Source organism: Watersipora subatra, chromosome 1, assembly GCF_963576615.1.
Source record: "Watersipora subatra chromosome 1, tzWatSuba1.1, whole genome shotgun sequence".
Lineage (NCBI taxonomy): Eukaryota > Metazoa > Bryozoa > Gymnolaemata > Cheilostomatida > Watersiporidae > Watersipora > Watersipora subatra.
This window is the reverse complement of record NC_088708.1, coordinates 31,793,681-31,808,181: the sequence shown is the minus strand read 5'-3', so window position 1 is coordinate 31,808,181 and position 14,501 is coordinate 31,793,681. Positions and strand designations below refer to the sequence as shown.

The 14,501-nt window shown below is 34.2% G+C and overlaps 1 protein-coding gene and 1 long non-coding RNA gene across 2 annotated transcripts in view; both read left to right on the top strand.

Annotated features, from left to right (window-relative positions):
- The first annotated feature begins 2,503 nt into the window (after positions 1-2,503).
- Positions 2,504-3,016, top strand: LOC137385958 (uncharacterized). The gene is made up of 3 exons (XR_010977810.1): positions 2,504-2,567; positions 2,679-2,770; positions 2,900-3,016. It is a non-coding gene; the product is annotated as an uncharacterized lncRNA (long non-coding RNA).
- A 6,375-nt stretch (positions 3,017-9,391) lies between these two features.
- Positions 9,392-14,501, top strand: part of LOC137386526 (uncharacterized) — a 32,319-nt gene continuing 27,209 nt past the window's right edge. Inside the window, exons 1-2 of the mRNA XM_068072843.1 lie at positions 9,392-9,528; positions 10,656-10,828. The gene's annotated coding sequence lies outside the window, so the exon portion shown is untranslated. The remainder of the gene's footprint in view (positions 9,529-10,655; positions 10,829-14,501) is intronic.

The following is a 14,501-nucleotide window of genomic DNA, read 5'->3' as shown; positions in this document are numbered from 1 at the left end:
TCTGGACATCGTCCCAAAAAGAGGGAAAGGAACTCTTCCTCGATTTGCAGAACTCTCATTTCAGTTTCATCAAGGATGTTAATGCTTATACTAAAGGGTTTAGTTGTCCTTCCTGTGAAGTGAGCTTTACAAAAAGAGGAAATTTCAATAGACATAAATGTAGTCAAGAAGTAGTAACAAACTTCATCTTCGAAGGAGGAAAGTTTAAGGCAACACCTACAATTTTCGAACAACTGAAACGAGAGATAGGAATATCCGTGGCTGAGGAAGATACTTATTATCCCTTTTTAATCACCTATGATATCGAGTGTTATCTTCCAAAATCCGACCTTCCACCAAATTCCAATTCGGTTACATTCACATCGAGACACGAATTGATGAGTATATCAGTTTGTTCAAATGTACCCGGATTTAAGGATCCAAAGTGTTTTGTAAGTGAGGGAGATACTGATTCTTGTATATCTTCTTTTGTTCAGTATATTTCCCAAATTGCTGATGAAGCCCGGGATATCCTTGAAAAAAAACTTTACTACATTAGACAGTTGATGAAGGCAAAAGCTGAAAAGCAAGGAAAAGTTGAAGAAAGATTTAAATCCTGCAAATTTTCCAATCCTCGAGTATACCATTCAAGAGAGGAATTTTGTCATTTATTTAATCGTTTCGACAAATTCATCTCATGTATTCCGATTCTAGGATTTAATTCACAAAACTACGACCTGAATGTGATGAAAGGACCTCTACTTCGATGTCTTCAAGACACAGAAGACGAAGATTTTGATTTTGTAGTGAAAAGAACAAACAAGATGAGCTGTATTCAATCAAAAAGATTCAAATTCTTGGATATTTCCAACTTCATTGCTCCAGGATTTTCCTATGCAAAGTATCTCAAAGCTTTCAAATGCTCTCAACAAAAAGGATTCTATCCTTATGAATATATGGATGATCTTGAGAAGTTGAAACAACCGTTTCTACCAGCTAAAGAATGCTTTTACAGTTCTTTGAGAGATGAACATATTTCGGATGCTGATTATGAAATCTGTTTAAACATTTGGAAACAAGAGAAGATGAAAACGTTAAAAGATTTTCTAGTATGGTACAACAATCTCGATGTAGTACCATTTGTTGAAGCTGTAGAAAAACAAAAAGAAGTTTACAGAACCATGGGAATCGATATGTTGAAAGATGCCATTTCACTTCCTGGATTGGCAGTAAAATGGATGTTGAAACTTTCAGATTCGCCTCCTCATCCTATGAGTTCTCATCATCAGACAATCTCATCACATCATTTCAAAGCTTGTCAACCTGTCTGTCTGATCAAGGAAAGTGATAAAGATATTTACTTTACTATCAAGGACAATATCGTAGGTGGACCTAGCATTGTTTTTCACAGACTTCATGAGTCGAAGAAAACACTGATTCGAGAAAGAAAGTTTGGAAAGGAATCCAAACTTTGTGAACTTATTCTAGGAGTTGATGCAAATGCATTATATTTGTGGAGTATGATGCAAGAAATGCCTACTGGAAACCCTAGAATAAGACGATTCGAAAATGGATTTGCATACACTCATTCTCGAAAAAATAGCATGGCTGCTCATGGATGGTTACAATTTTTGACTTGGAAGGACAATATTCAAATCTTACATGAAAACAACGATAAAGAATTTAGAATTGGACAACATAATCTTCCTGTTGATGGATATTGTGAAGAATTGAATACAGTGTTTCAATTTCATGGATGTTTCTGGCATGGACATAACTGTAACAAGACCAAAGGAATAAGTATACATCCATATAAGAATCGACCCATGAGTGAAGTTCTGGAGGAAACGATAAAGAAGGAAGAATATGTTAAAGAACTTGGATATCGTTTAGTAAGAATCTGGGAGTGTGAATGGAACAAGATGATTGAGGATAACACCGAGATTAAGAACTTTATTAGTATCTTCAACGAAGAGTTTTATCCTTCCAATTCCTTTGCCACCGAGGATGAGATTATTCAGCAGATTATAAAAGGGGAGATATATGGATTCATTGAATGCGATATATCTGTTCCTGAAAACTTATACGAAAAGTTTTCAGAAATGAGCCCCATTTTCAAGAATACATCTTTGAATAGAAATCATCTTAGTGAAAGTATGAAAGAATTTGCTGAAAAGGAAGGAATGCTACCTCAAGAACAACGAACTTTGGTGGGGAGTATGTTTGGAGAAAAAATTTTACTACTCACCACTTTAGCAAAATGGTATCTTAATCATGGATTGATTATAACCAAAATATATCAAGTCATAGAATACACCCCTAGAAGAGTTTTCCAGTCATTTGGAGAATCTGTCTCAAATGCTAGAAGAGCTGGTGACAAAGATCCTGACCAAGAGTTGATAGCCACAACCAATAAACTCATTGGAAATTCATCGTACGGGAAAACAATCACTGAGAAATTAAAACATCGAAATGTCAAGTATATTCAAGGAGATTATGAAACATCCTTGAGAATACGATCACACAGATTTGAATCTTTGGAGGAAATCGTTGATAGCTTCTATGAGTTGACTCAACACAAGCCTTCGGTTAGTAGTATATATTTATTATCTTATTGATATAATTGAATCATAATGAAAAATTTACTTGAGCTAATATATGTAAAGGAATCTAATAGGACTGTATATATATTTATTCAGATGAAAATGGATATACCTGTACATATCGGATTCTCCATATTACAACTGGCTAAACTTCGGATGTTGGAGTTCTACTATGACTTCATGGATAGGTAAGTAATCTCATTTGTATCTTTTAGAAAAAATATGTATAATGGTAAACATTTGAATGATAATTTTTGAAATGGGAGTATTATAATACTAAGATAACAAGAATTAAGGATTGAAATTTTTTATTTTAGATACTTCGACAGAAAGGACTTCCAGTATGTGGCGATGGATACAGATAGTGCCTACATGGCTCTTTCAGCACCTATGGATAATATCGTTAGAAAAGAGATCGCTGATATATACTACAAAGAATATGGAAAATGGTTTCCTAGGATGTATTGCGATCGACACGCGGATGATTTCCAACTCTGTAAATCTGTTCCTACAAAGTTGTGGGAATTACAAAATTGTTGCAAAGAAGTATATCAATATGATATAAGGACTCCTGGTTTATTCAAAGTAGAATTTTCAGGTCATGGAATAGTAGCCTTAAATTCTAAGACTTACTTTTGCTGGAATGATGAAACTCATTCTACAAAGCATAGCAGTAAAGGATTAAGTAAAACTACGAATAGTTTTACAAAAGACACTTTTTTAAAAGTATTACATTCAAGATCTCCTAAGGAAGGGGTAAACAAAGGTTTTGTAAAAAAAGACAATAGAGTGTTCTCATACACTCAACTTAGAACTGGATTAACATATTTTTATTCAAAAAGAAGAGTATGTAACGATGGAGTGAGCACAGAATATATTTTAGCATAATTTTTAGAAGTGAATTTGTTGTTAAGTATATATGATAGTAGAGTTTTGCTCCTCGATGTATTATTACTATAAAATTTTATTTTCTTCATTGGCTCTTCTTTTCGTATATACAATATCAATAATATATAACTAAGCTCATATAAATTCAATATACTATCCAATGTAAAATCATTTCGAATGTAGACTTTCTCATAGTAACATGACTCAAAACATTCTGATTAAAGATTTTGTTCCATTCGAGGTTGCAGAAATAATCCCAGATAACATCTTGGTTCATCTTGACAAAAATGAACAAATTCGTACACATCTTACCGAGGAATGTTTATACTACATTCTAGGAACAGCTGCTTTTAGAAAAGTTGTGTCATTGAAAAGATTAAAGTCCAACTGTGTCTGCAGTGCGTTGGAATGCAGGGAATGTTTGGAATCAACATTATGTGTAAAAGAAATATCGATAACACCCTCAGATTTGAAGATGACCTTTGAATGGGTTGATCTTGAAGCTACCATTCGAGAAGGTAAAATTGGAAAAGAGGTTGATTTAGAATGGATTAACAGATTTATCGCGACCGATTTTAAAACGATGGAAGAAACGATTTTTGAAACCGTGTTTTGGAATAGAATTCGGCACTACATGACTCATCCTACTCAACGTGATGAAACGAAACAACTGCTCTTCAGAAGACTCATTCATATAGCACAATTTCCATTAATCGGAGAAAGAGTGGAAGAGGAAATCGAGCATGAAATTGATGATGTAATTATAGATGAAAAATCTGTTGGATGAAAATAAAAATAAAAAAAGATTCGGAATGATATTAAGTCTACTCCTCTAGATTTCTCCACCATTCTTCAATTTAGCTCTGTTGGTGAAGGAACAAAAAAAAACGAAGAAAACAGAAACAATGTCGGTTATATTTCTAGAGGAGTTTATTCCAGCTCATCTTAAGGATGGACAATTATCAAGAGTGGTTGTAAAGAAAAACACAAAAAAATTCATCAGAAGAGTTACTGAAGAAACTTTTTACTATGTTATCGGATTCTATATCTATAAACGTTTCGTAACATATTTAGAAAGTCGGTGTGAATGCTTCGAGGGAGCTCGAGGATGTCAATATTGTATTAGAATAATGCAAATACGATATGGAAATGAAGGATTGACTCGACAAGAACTTCATGAAACTTTTGCCGAACTCGATATTGGAACGTGTTTGGAATCTGCTCAAATCGGACCAAGGAGTGACAAAGTCCAACTATCATTATTATCCTCACTTGATTGGAACACACCTTCAAACATAATATTAACCGAAACAAGACTTTATCCATATTTGAGAGGAGAAGCCAATGATCAACATGCTACAAATCGTTACCTCAGTGAACTCCTACATATCAATGGGAAGAATTGATAATCATCACAGTTAGACTTTGCATAATTCTTTATATTTAATCACTTTATATCCAAGAAGGATTGACTCATCAAATAGAATTGAATAACTTTTTTTGTATAGTATTTCAAGATAATTTTGAAGAATGAACTATATATATTATATTGACATACTTTTTTATGCATTTTCTTTGCCTACTTCAGTCAAGAGAGTAGTATTTTAAAAAGACACTATGACTATAATGAATTTGCACATTATAATATTTCTCATTTTACGCTTTACGGGAATAATAAATGGAAATCAAAGAATTCAATATGTTACCGATGCGAATAACTGCTTAAGCAGAACACTCAATGAATTTGAAGTTTCATTACTACTTCCATTCGAAGAAACTACTTTATATCACAAGAATAATGAAACATGCGGAAGAATATTTCCATTGGACTACTTTCATTGTGGTTATCCATTACCAGGCAATCACAGATTTGCGTGTAAAGAACTACTAAATGAAGATGAAACAGATGGAAAAAACCTATACCTTAATCCTATAGTGTCAGCTTCATCGGAGCAAGTTCTAACATATTCTGAATGTGAATATTCAGTTCAAAATTCCACAATCGATATTCTAATTGATTTCAAATTATTCTACAGAGGAGAATTATGTGGATATAACTCTACTCTTTCAATGTTGCAATGTCCTCCAGGATCGAATTTTCAAGATATTGACTTTATCTGTAATCTTCAACCTATTTCAAATTCTACTACACCTAAAGATACCTTCATATATGATAATATTGGAAATAATGAAGGATTAGATTTGTTACTTCCTGTTCAGTTTCTCAATTCTTTGGGAAAATCAACTCTTATTTTAGTTCTTCGATGTGACACAGAAATTGATGAAAGATGTATTCCAAAACTTTCCTTTTTAAAACGAATGACAGAATGATTTTGAATTTTTTGTAACATTTATAGTTTATATTTTATAATAAAAACTTATCTCTCATTCAACCAAATATATAACAATCTCCGGAAAATCAACCCCTCGGTGTCCCAGATATTAACCCCCTCACTCATCCGGTAGGTAATCTCTCGCTCTCCTCGATAATCCGCGAGATCCACTCCGGAAAACCATCCAGCCCTCGATGTCCCAGATATTCACCCCCACTATTCCACCGATAATCGGCGACGATTCGCCCGACTAATCCGCGACGATTCCCCCGACTAATCCCGCGATAATCCGCGTTTAATCGGATGACTCATCCCCCGCTAATCGGATGACTCAGCCACAGATAATCCGCCGATTACGCCAGGAGCGGATCCGTAACCCCTCGAATTCAACCCCCTACTCTACACCACAATTTCCCCCCAAACCCCAACATCTCATTCAACTCCACACGATTCAATCTACACCCCTAGCCAATTTAATTCACAACCCCCTTTTTCTATCCCCCCGCTGGATCCGTCACATTTGTGTGTAGATCTGCTCTCTATATACTACTAACACATATTAAGTAAAGAGGTGAAATGGTATTTATTTGAAAGCAGTTTACCATAAAATTGTGAAGTGTGAAAATGGTATATAATGAATATTTTGGTGACTGTGTGATTCATGAAGAATGTTTCATTTGAAATAGTAACAAAGACTAGAAGTGTTTCATATAATGGTGTTCATTCTAAATATTAAATATTAGTGCATAATCCCTCTCCTTACATTTTCATGGTGTGCCCTTATAGTACTGCTACAGTGACACTGCCTGTGAACATCTGGATGATATGCCCTTATAGTACTGCTACAGTGACACTGTCTGTGAACATATGGATGATATGCCCTTGTACAATTTGTGTTCTTGGCATAAGTAATGACTGCTGTATGAAGGTTCTTGTATTTCTCCTTACTGGAGCAGGCAGCTTCTTATGTAGGTTTGCTATTATCTCTCTTATTGTCTAAGCTGTGTCAATCTGTTTAATAGGATAAACCAGAGCAAGATTCAGTTCCTGAGGGACTGACTGACGGTTTCTATGATGGAGAAAATTTTGTTCGGTCTTCCAAGAAGGACATGAAATTTATCAAGCTTCAATACTGCTCTTTAGCTGATGCTCCTGCTAGAGATGCTGGGCCAGTAGGAGACACAGGTAATTACTCCTATCTTTCATGTATTATAACAACGGCCTAGAGGCCGTTGCTAACATTAACTTTTGCTGTATTTTTCTTTTTAATTTGTTGTAGTTGGTTTAATTACAACTGATTTGGTTTGAAAGTCTTCCAGCCAAGCGATTGAATTGTATCAACAGCTATTGTGTGAATATTTTCATTTAAAAGTATTGAGAAAAGCTCATAAACAAACTAACTAACACACAACCTAGCATAAATAGAATATATTACGGATTCACAGTGCAAGCTACTTGCTTCACTGGGGAACCTCTGAAGTATGAGTCTGAGCACAGACTAGAATTAGCTACATATGCAGCGTGTTTTGGCTGCGTTTTACAAAGCTCATTTATTTTCTTATGATGTCATCCTTCAGTTTTGGATGGTTTGGCTCTTGAATGCTAGATTACTAGGAGTAATTGTTCACTTTTGTGTAAACTAACGAGTTCTGAACGATGTATATATACATGTACCTCTGCTTTTAAAGTAGTTAATTATTAGCATGTAACAAGAATACTCACTGTTACAAAAGTCTCAACGCGTAAATTCTTTCTTTTATTTTTTAGAGTGGACAGTTGAAAAAACTGCTGATGGTCTTCCAGTGAAAACTTGGCACTCTCCTGGCTCCGAATATGATGAAGTAGTTGGTGATGGTCTAAGAGGCTTTGCTGTTGGTGTAAAAGTCTGCCTTCTTTCAGACAAGAGTCGAAGTGGTACAGTGAAATGGATTGGCTGCCATCACAACCAAGCGCCTGAAACCCCTGAAGCAAATTTCATTGTTGGCGTAAAACTGGCGAGTGGCTGTTTATATACATGTAATATTTACAGATCAGTTTATCATTGGAGTACTTGGAGAGTTTGTATTCATGTAGTATGGTATTAAAAGGGCAATCATCTGATGCATCGCTAATCCTATGGTATTATATATGTCTACTCTATTGCATCATTTATATTCGCTATTAAACCATGCTGAACATTAGGTTTAGAGAAGATATTGCACTAATGGTTTTGTGCTGCAGGTGTTTTATATGTGTTAATCTAATGTTGAGTCAACAAGCACCTTAATAATTGGTTACCAAAATTGTGTTTACTGTAAGATTGTTCAATTTGGCCTCTAATATTCAATGGTGAGACCTCTATCATTGAAAATGTGCTGCTAAAGAAGTACGATGTGTGCATGTAAAATGCGCAACAATAGTTCACATCCCACATAATGAGTCTGATTTAGTTCATAAAATGATTCACGATTCAAATAAAACTAGTTGCCATGGTTTTACTGAGGAATGTAAATGAGTCAGATGCCTAGTTTGTTAGTGGTGAAAATACAGAGTATGGGACCTGCCTACTCTTATAGTATAATTTGTAAATAACTTTAGCGTGACTGTATTATCAGTGCTTAATATACATAATATATTTTGTACACTGTTCTGTAAAAACTTGGAGCTTTAAAATGAATTTAATAGAATAATAATCAGTAAGAAAAGTTTTTCATTATTATACTTTAGCTTGAAGGCACATGAACTAAAGTATAGGCTAGACAATGGTTAAGTTCATTGGTTCAGTGAGCTATATAAATTACTTACTCTAGTAAGTTATATATACATGTATATCGATCGATCGGTGCAGGCGTTACAGCGTCGGTCTAATAATCTGAATGTCACAAGTTGGAATATCGTCAAAAATTATTTTTTATTTTAACCTTGACCTCTGGATACAGTTAGACGACGAACAGATAGAACTATATAGTAAGATTGATCATGAAAAAAAGAAAAGTCGTTGATGCAAACCAACAGTACTGTAGTTACGGTACAGCCCACAAATTAAAAGAGTTAAAGCAAACTTTTCCTTTTTGCATGGCCGAAGGGGTGAGTTTGGAAAATTGTGGAACGGATTAGGCAATTTACATGTATTTTATTGTTCTTATAACGTAAATTTCTTATAACGTAAACATTCCTGGAACGGATTATTTACGTTGTAAGCGCGCCTACTGTATTTTTGAATGATCTTTGAATGTTACCTGTTTTCTGTTTTGTTGACACATTTGTCGATATATCATGACAAACTAGAATGTCATGAAGGTTGTATATATAATAGATATAACGCATACGCACGTCATTTTCTCTTTCGCAAGTGAAGCGAGATAGATTAATATTTAAATCGAATTTGAAAACTCACCCGATTTGACATTTTACGTTATATGGAATTTTTTACATAATGCGAAGCAAAAACATCCTATAAATTCTTTACGTTCTCTGGAATTTACGTTATAGGAGCATCTACTGTACTTTGCAAAGCTGATTTGGGAATGAGATGCTATTTCTCTCGGTATATTAATATGTAAAATCAATGTAACAGGATAATCCAGATCTAGAGACTATCCAGGATACGCTAACTGATGGGGTATGTAATAAAGAACGGGTGGTGACCTCTTCTAAGATGGATATAAAGTTTGTTGAACTCCTGCAATGTTCACTACTGCAAGATGAAGTACCAGAAACTGGCAGAGGGGCTGTTAGACATAATGGTGTGTATTTCTATTTTTTCTCTTTCCAAATACATGTATACAGGTGGTTGTTCTTGTCGTAATTCAGAGATTCTCCTACAACCTGTAGGAGAATGAAATAATATCTTTGTGATTCTGTGCATATCACAGTTTTATATACACATATTATAAATGCCCAAAGTTGTTTGTTGAATGTTTGACTAGTATTCACTATTGGTTGAATACTCTATGGTTGAATATGCCAATAAATATTTTGAGATCAACTTTTGCAATGGTTGTAATGTTATTATCATAATCTTTAAAATATAGAAGCTCAACGATGAGAGTGATCTACAAATCAGTGAAGTGTTTGATCATAAAGTTGAAGACAAATTTGATTGGTTTAATTTAACAATGTGCAAAGAGATTTAACGAATCATAAAGCATAAGCACTGGGTTTTTAGGAACATCAATAATACATTACAATAGATAATAGGTGTACTTGTAGTTATACACTTGCAGAAGGTCAATAGATAATACATGTACTTGTAGTTATACACTTGTAGAAGGTCAGTAGATAATACATGTACTTGTAATTATACACTAGTAGAAGGTCAATAGATAATACATGTACTTGTAGCTATACACTTGTAGAAGGTCAATAGATAATACATGTACTTGTAGTTATACACTAGTAGAAGGTCAGTAGATAATACATGTACTTGTAGCTATACACTTGTAGAAGGTCAATAGATAATACATGTACTTGTAGTTATACACTTGTAGAAGGTTAGTGAATAATACATGTACTTGTAGTTATACACTTGTAGCAGGTTAGTAGATAATACATGTACTTGTAGTTATACAGTTGTAGAAGGTCAATAGATAATACATGAACATGTAGTTATACACTTGTAGAAGGTCAGTAGATAATACATGTACTTGCATTCACCAAGTTGCATATTCTTGTTTGTTGTTTAGTTTGTGCATTATTTTTGCTTGAGTCGCTCTTTAATTCTATTGGTTTACCTGTTTTGTCACATGTAAAGCCCTGGTCTCGGTAAATCTATTGGTAGGAGAGTGATAATCGTGAAACTTGTTAGATCAGGAATAGTCGTAAAAAACATTTCTTCGTTGTATCTGTTTACACGGTTGTTTTTATGTTACAGATCGTAACATCAGTCTTCGCTCCTCCCAGTTGGCATCACATTTGCACAAGACTACCATTGGTCAACATAACTGTGGAGTTGCCAGTGTGTCTGACTCACAAGAAACTGGACAACATCATTCAGGGAGGTTACAGCAGAGACAGAACCAACAGAACGCTGTCAATTCTTTAATAGTAAGTATCTCTATTCAAACTTTTATCAAAGCTATTAAGTTAATTGAACATGCAAACGAGACAAGGGGATAAGCTATTCAAAGTAACATTACTCAGGCTGATTTCTAATAGCATTGCATGAAACTTGGAGTAACTGATGAAGATACGAATTCTATGGAATTATTTTACATACTCTCTTAAGTATACATGTACAGTAGGAACTCTTACAACCTAAATAATCATTCCAGTAACTTTTATGTATTAGGGATTTTACTTCATAAGAAAAGTAAAATACATGTAAATTGCTTAATCCGTTCTAAGATATTTCCAAACCCACCTTTTTGGCTATACAAGAAGGAAAAAACTTGACATAACTTTTTAATTTGTGGGCTGTACCGTAACTGCAGTACTATTTGTTTGATCGACAACTTTTTTACTTTTTATGATCAATCTCACTGGTTTTATAGTTCATGATTGCTGTAGTTTTACAATATTTTGATGGGAAACACATATCTTCGACGTTTGTTTACAAAGATTTGCATATTGTTTCAAACAGCAGTCTGTTGTGCAAAGTAAAGCTAATAACAAATATTTTATATGTCTACATCAGAGCAAAACATAAAATATTTCTACTATAAAAAGCGGTACCACCTGTCCGTTGCCTATTTGTACCTAGGGGTCAAGGTTAGGATAAAAATCAACTTTTGACGATATTTCAACTCGTTTTGATTGGTGGACCGACGCTGTAACACTTGCACCTATCGATTGTCTTTAAAAATTTATTAACAATTGCACAGCTCTGTTTTGTCGACACATCTGACGATCTGTCACAACGAACTAGAATGACATAGAAATTGTATATGTAATAGATGAAACGCTATACACACGTCTTTTTTTTTGGCAATTGCTGCGAGATAGATTAACATTCAAATAGAATTTGAGAACTCACTTGACTTGACACTCTATGTTATATGAAATTTTTTACGTATTAGGAAGGAAAAATTTCACATAAATTCTTTATGTTTTCTGGAATGGATGTGAGAAGGAGCGTCTATTGCAGGGGTCAGGAACGTTTTTGACTAAGAGAGCCAAAAAAACCTGCATGCTTAAAATTTAATTCTAGAAGAGCCATATGTATATTTTAAATCCCGAAAACATAAAAGGAAAAGGAAGGCCAACGAATTTAGTATGTTTGAGCAATTTTAGATTATAAGAAAACTGGATTTATTTTGAACAACAATATTCAAATAACAATTTTTTCTCTTAGCCATATTTTGGTTTGAAGGGTTTACCTTTTGATCTAAAAATGATCGTGCGGTTTCTATTTCTGTGCAGTCTGCGCAGAGCGTAGGACAGAAAGCACTAGACACTCTTGAAACTAGAAACTGCTGCGAGCGCCACATCAAAAAGTTGTAAATGAAAATATATCTTTATTAAATGAAAGTTATTTTTTACTTTGTTTATTATTACTGTAATTTCAGCATTGTATTATTATGTTGATTAAATTAACAGCAAAATTATGGATTATTTTTTACACTAATTTATCAAAGAGCCAGATGCAATCATCAAAAGAGCCACATATGGCTCGAGAGCCATAGGTTCCTTACCCCTGGTCTATTGCATATGTATAAATTACGATCACCATAGATGTATGCATATATATGATTATAGCTGTGTATATTAATATAATCTTTGAGGTACATATTAATTATATTAATATAAATCTGAGTGTTTGTCTGTCATCTGTGTTTAATGTGTCCAGTTATAGCAATAAAGCTTTAAGCATGGAAAATCTGCTTCGCAGTTGATTTGAACTCGGAACGTCTAGGTTTGCAGGCAGACATTCTATCCAATTCACTATATTGTCCTTGCCATGCTATAGAATAATTATGTTCATATTTATGCAGCACTAGCGCAAATACTAACATAACTGACATGTAGCGCCATGACACGTCGTAACATCAAGCTGGCTTCATAGTTCTTATTATTATATATCAGATTTAGACTAGCTTAAATTACTCAAAATCATCAGGTAATTATTTTATTACTAAGCGACGCCGGGCATTCAGCTAGATAATTAATCTATATATACCGTAAAACCTCTAATTGATTGTTATGGTCCTCTATTTTTCAACCTTACATCTATATTGGCGGTCAAATAGAGGTGGCATTGAAATAGAGGCTGGTGTTGCATTTTTCAAATGGCTCGTCAGAATTTTGGTAAGACAAATTTAGCTCGTTAGTGGCGAAGTAAATGTCGCCTATATTTTGCACTCTTTTTCCAGTGGAGCGACATTAACTCTTTTGGCTGCAATGCATTGGCTAACTTACCTCCAACTTGTCAAAGATCTTTTAATAAATATGCACTGAGAAGTTGAAAAATATCTCTACCAGTTGATATCTTTTGCTTGCAATTAACCTGCGATGATACAGTAGCCCGTGTCTTGCTTGGCAATTTGTTGGAGCTTTCATTTTTTATTTCCTTCTAAATTTGAAGACATTTTTATTTTATACCCGTATCTATATTTAACAATGTTGCATAAAGGCTCATTGCACTCATTTTTTATGTTTGCTACAGTTTGCAGCCAAAACTAGCTTTTTATGTGCAATACAAGAGGAGTTCCGAATGTCAATCAATTGTAAGATCAGATTACCGCGAAGGATGCAATCAAACAATAGGCTATAAATCTGCAAATTTATAAGTTATATAACAATAATATATTAAATGCTACAAATATACATGTATATATTCATGAACAAGTGACATAAACGAACCATACTTATAATACATGCAGAAACCAAAATTAATGTTTTTGAAACAAAAATATTTGCATTGTTTGCTCGGCCTGTTGTGTTCTGATTGTTGCTTTTGATGGAATGAACATCTTCTGGTTGTTCAATACCTCCTACAATGTCTTTTAACCTCAACTCTTTTTCTGCACTGCTGAACTAGTCGATATTTGCATGAAAACAATTTTAGCAGAGCAAAACTTGTCAGTTGTGCATTTTGTACAGATGCAACGCGTAAAGGTTTTGCTCGCAAGCACAACTTTTAGCCTTAACTTAAGGCTAAAAGTTGTGTTGTGTTCTGATTGTTGCTTTTGATGGAATGAACATCTTCTGGTTGTTCAATACCTCCTACAATGTCTTTTAACCTCAACTCTTTTTCTGCACTGCTGAACTAGTCGATATTTGCATGAAAACAATTTTAGCAGAGCAAAACTTGTCAGTTGTGCATTTTGTACAGATGCAACGCGTAAAGGTTTTGCTCGCAAGCACAACTTTTAGCCTTAACTTAGTTGTTCATACACCACTGTGAATGTAAACCGTTTTTCACATACTTCAAAGTATCAAGACCCGTTAAGCAAGGAACTAATATTAGCCTCATACAGTTACTGGTATTAACTATTTCTATACTGTTGCTTCCAAAGTTTCAATGAAATAAGACGAAAAGCCTCAGAGTTAGGCAAAGAGAGAATTAATTGTTATTGATGTAAACGATTCATTATTGATACGATTTTGTGGACACTTTTCTACTGATCACTTGTATTATGGGTTCATGAAGATTAAAGAATGGCGAAGTGGCGATCAAATGAAGGTAGCGTTCAATTTTTTAACCCGTTTCCCATAGTAGCGGACAAATAGAAGGGGCGTTCAAAAACAGATGGCTTTCAATTAGAGGTTTTACGGTATA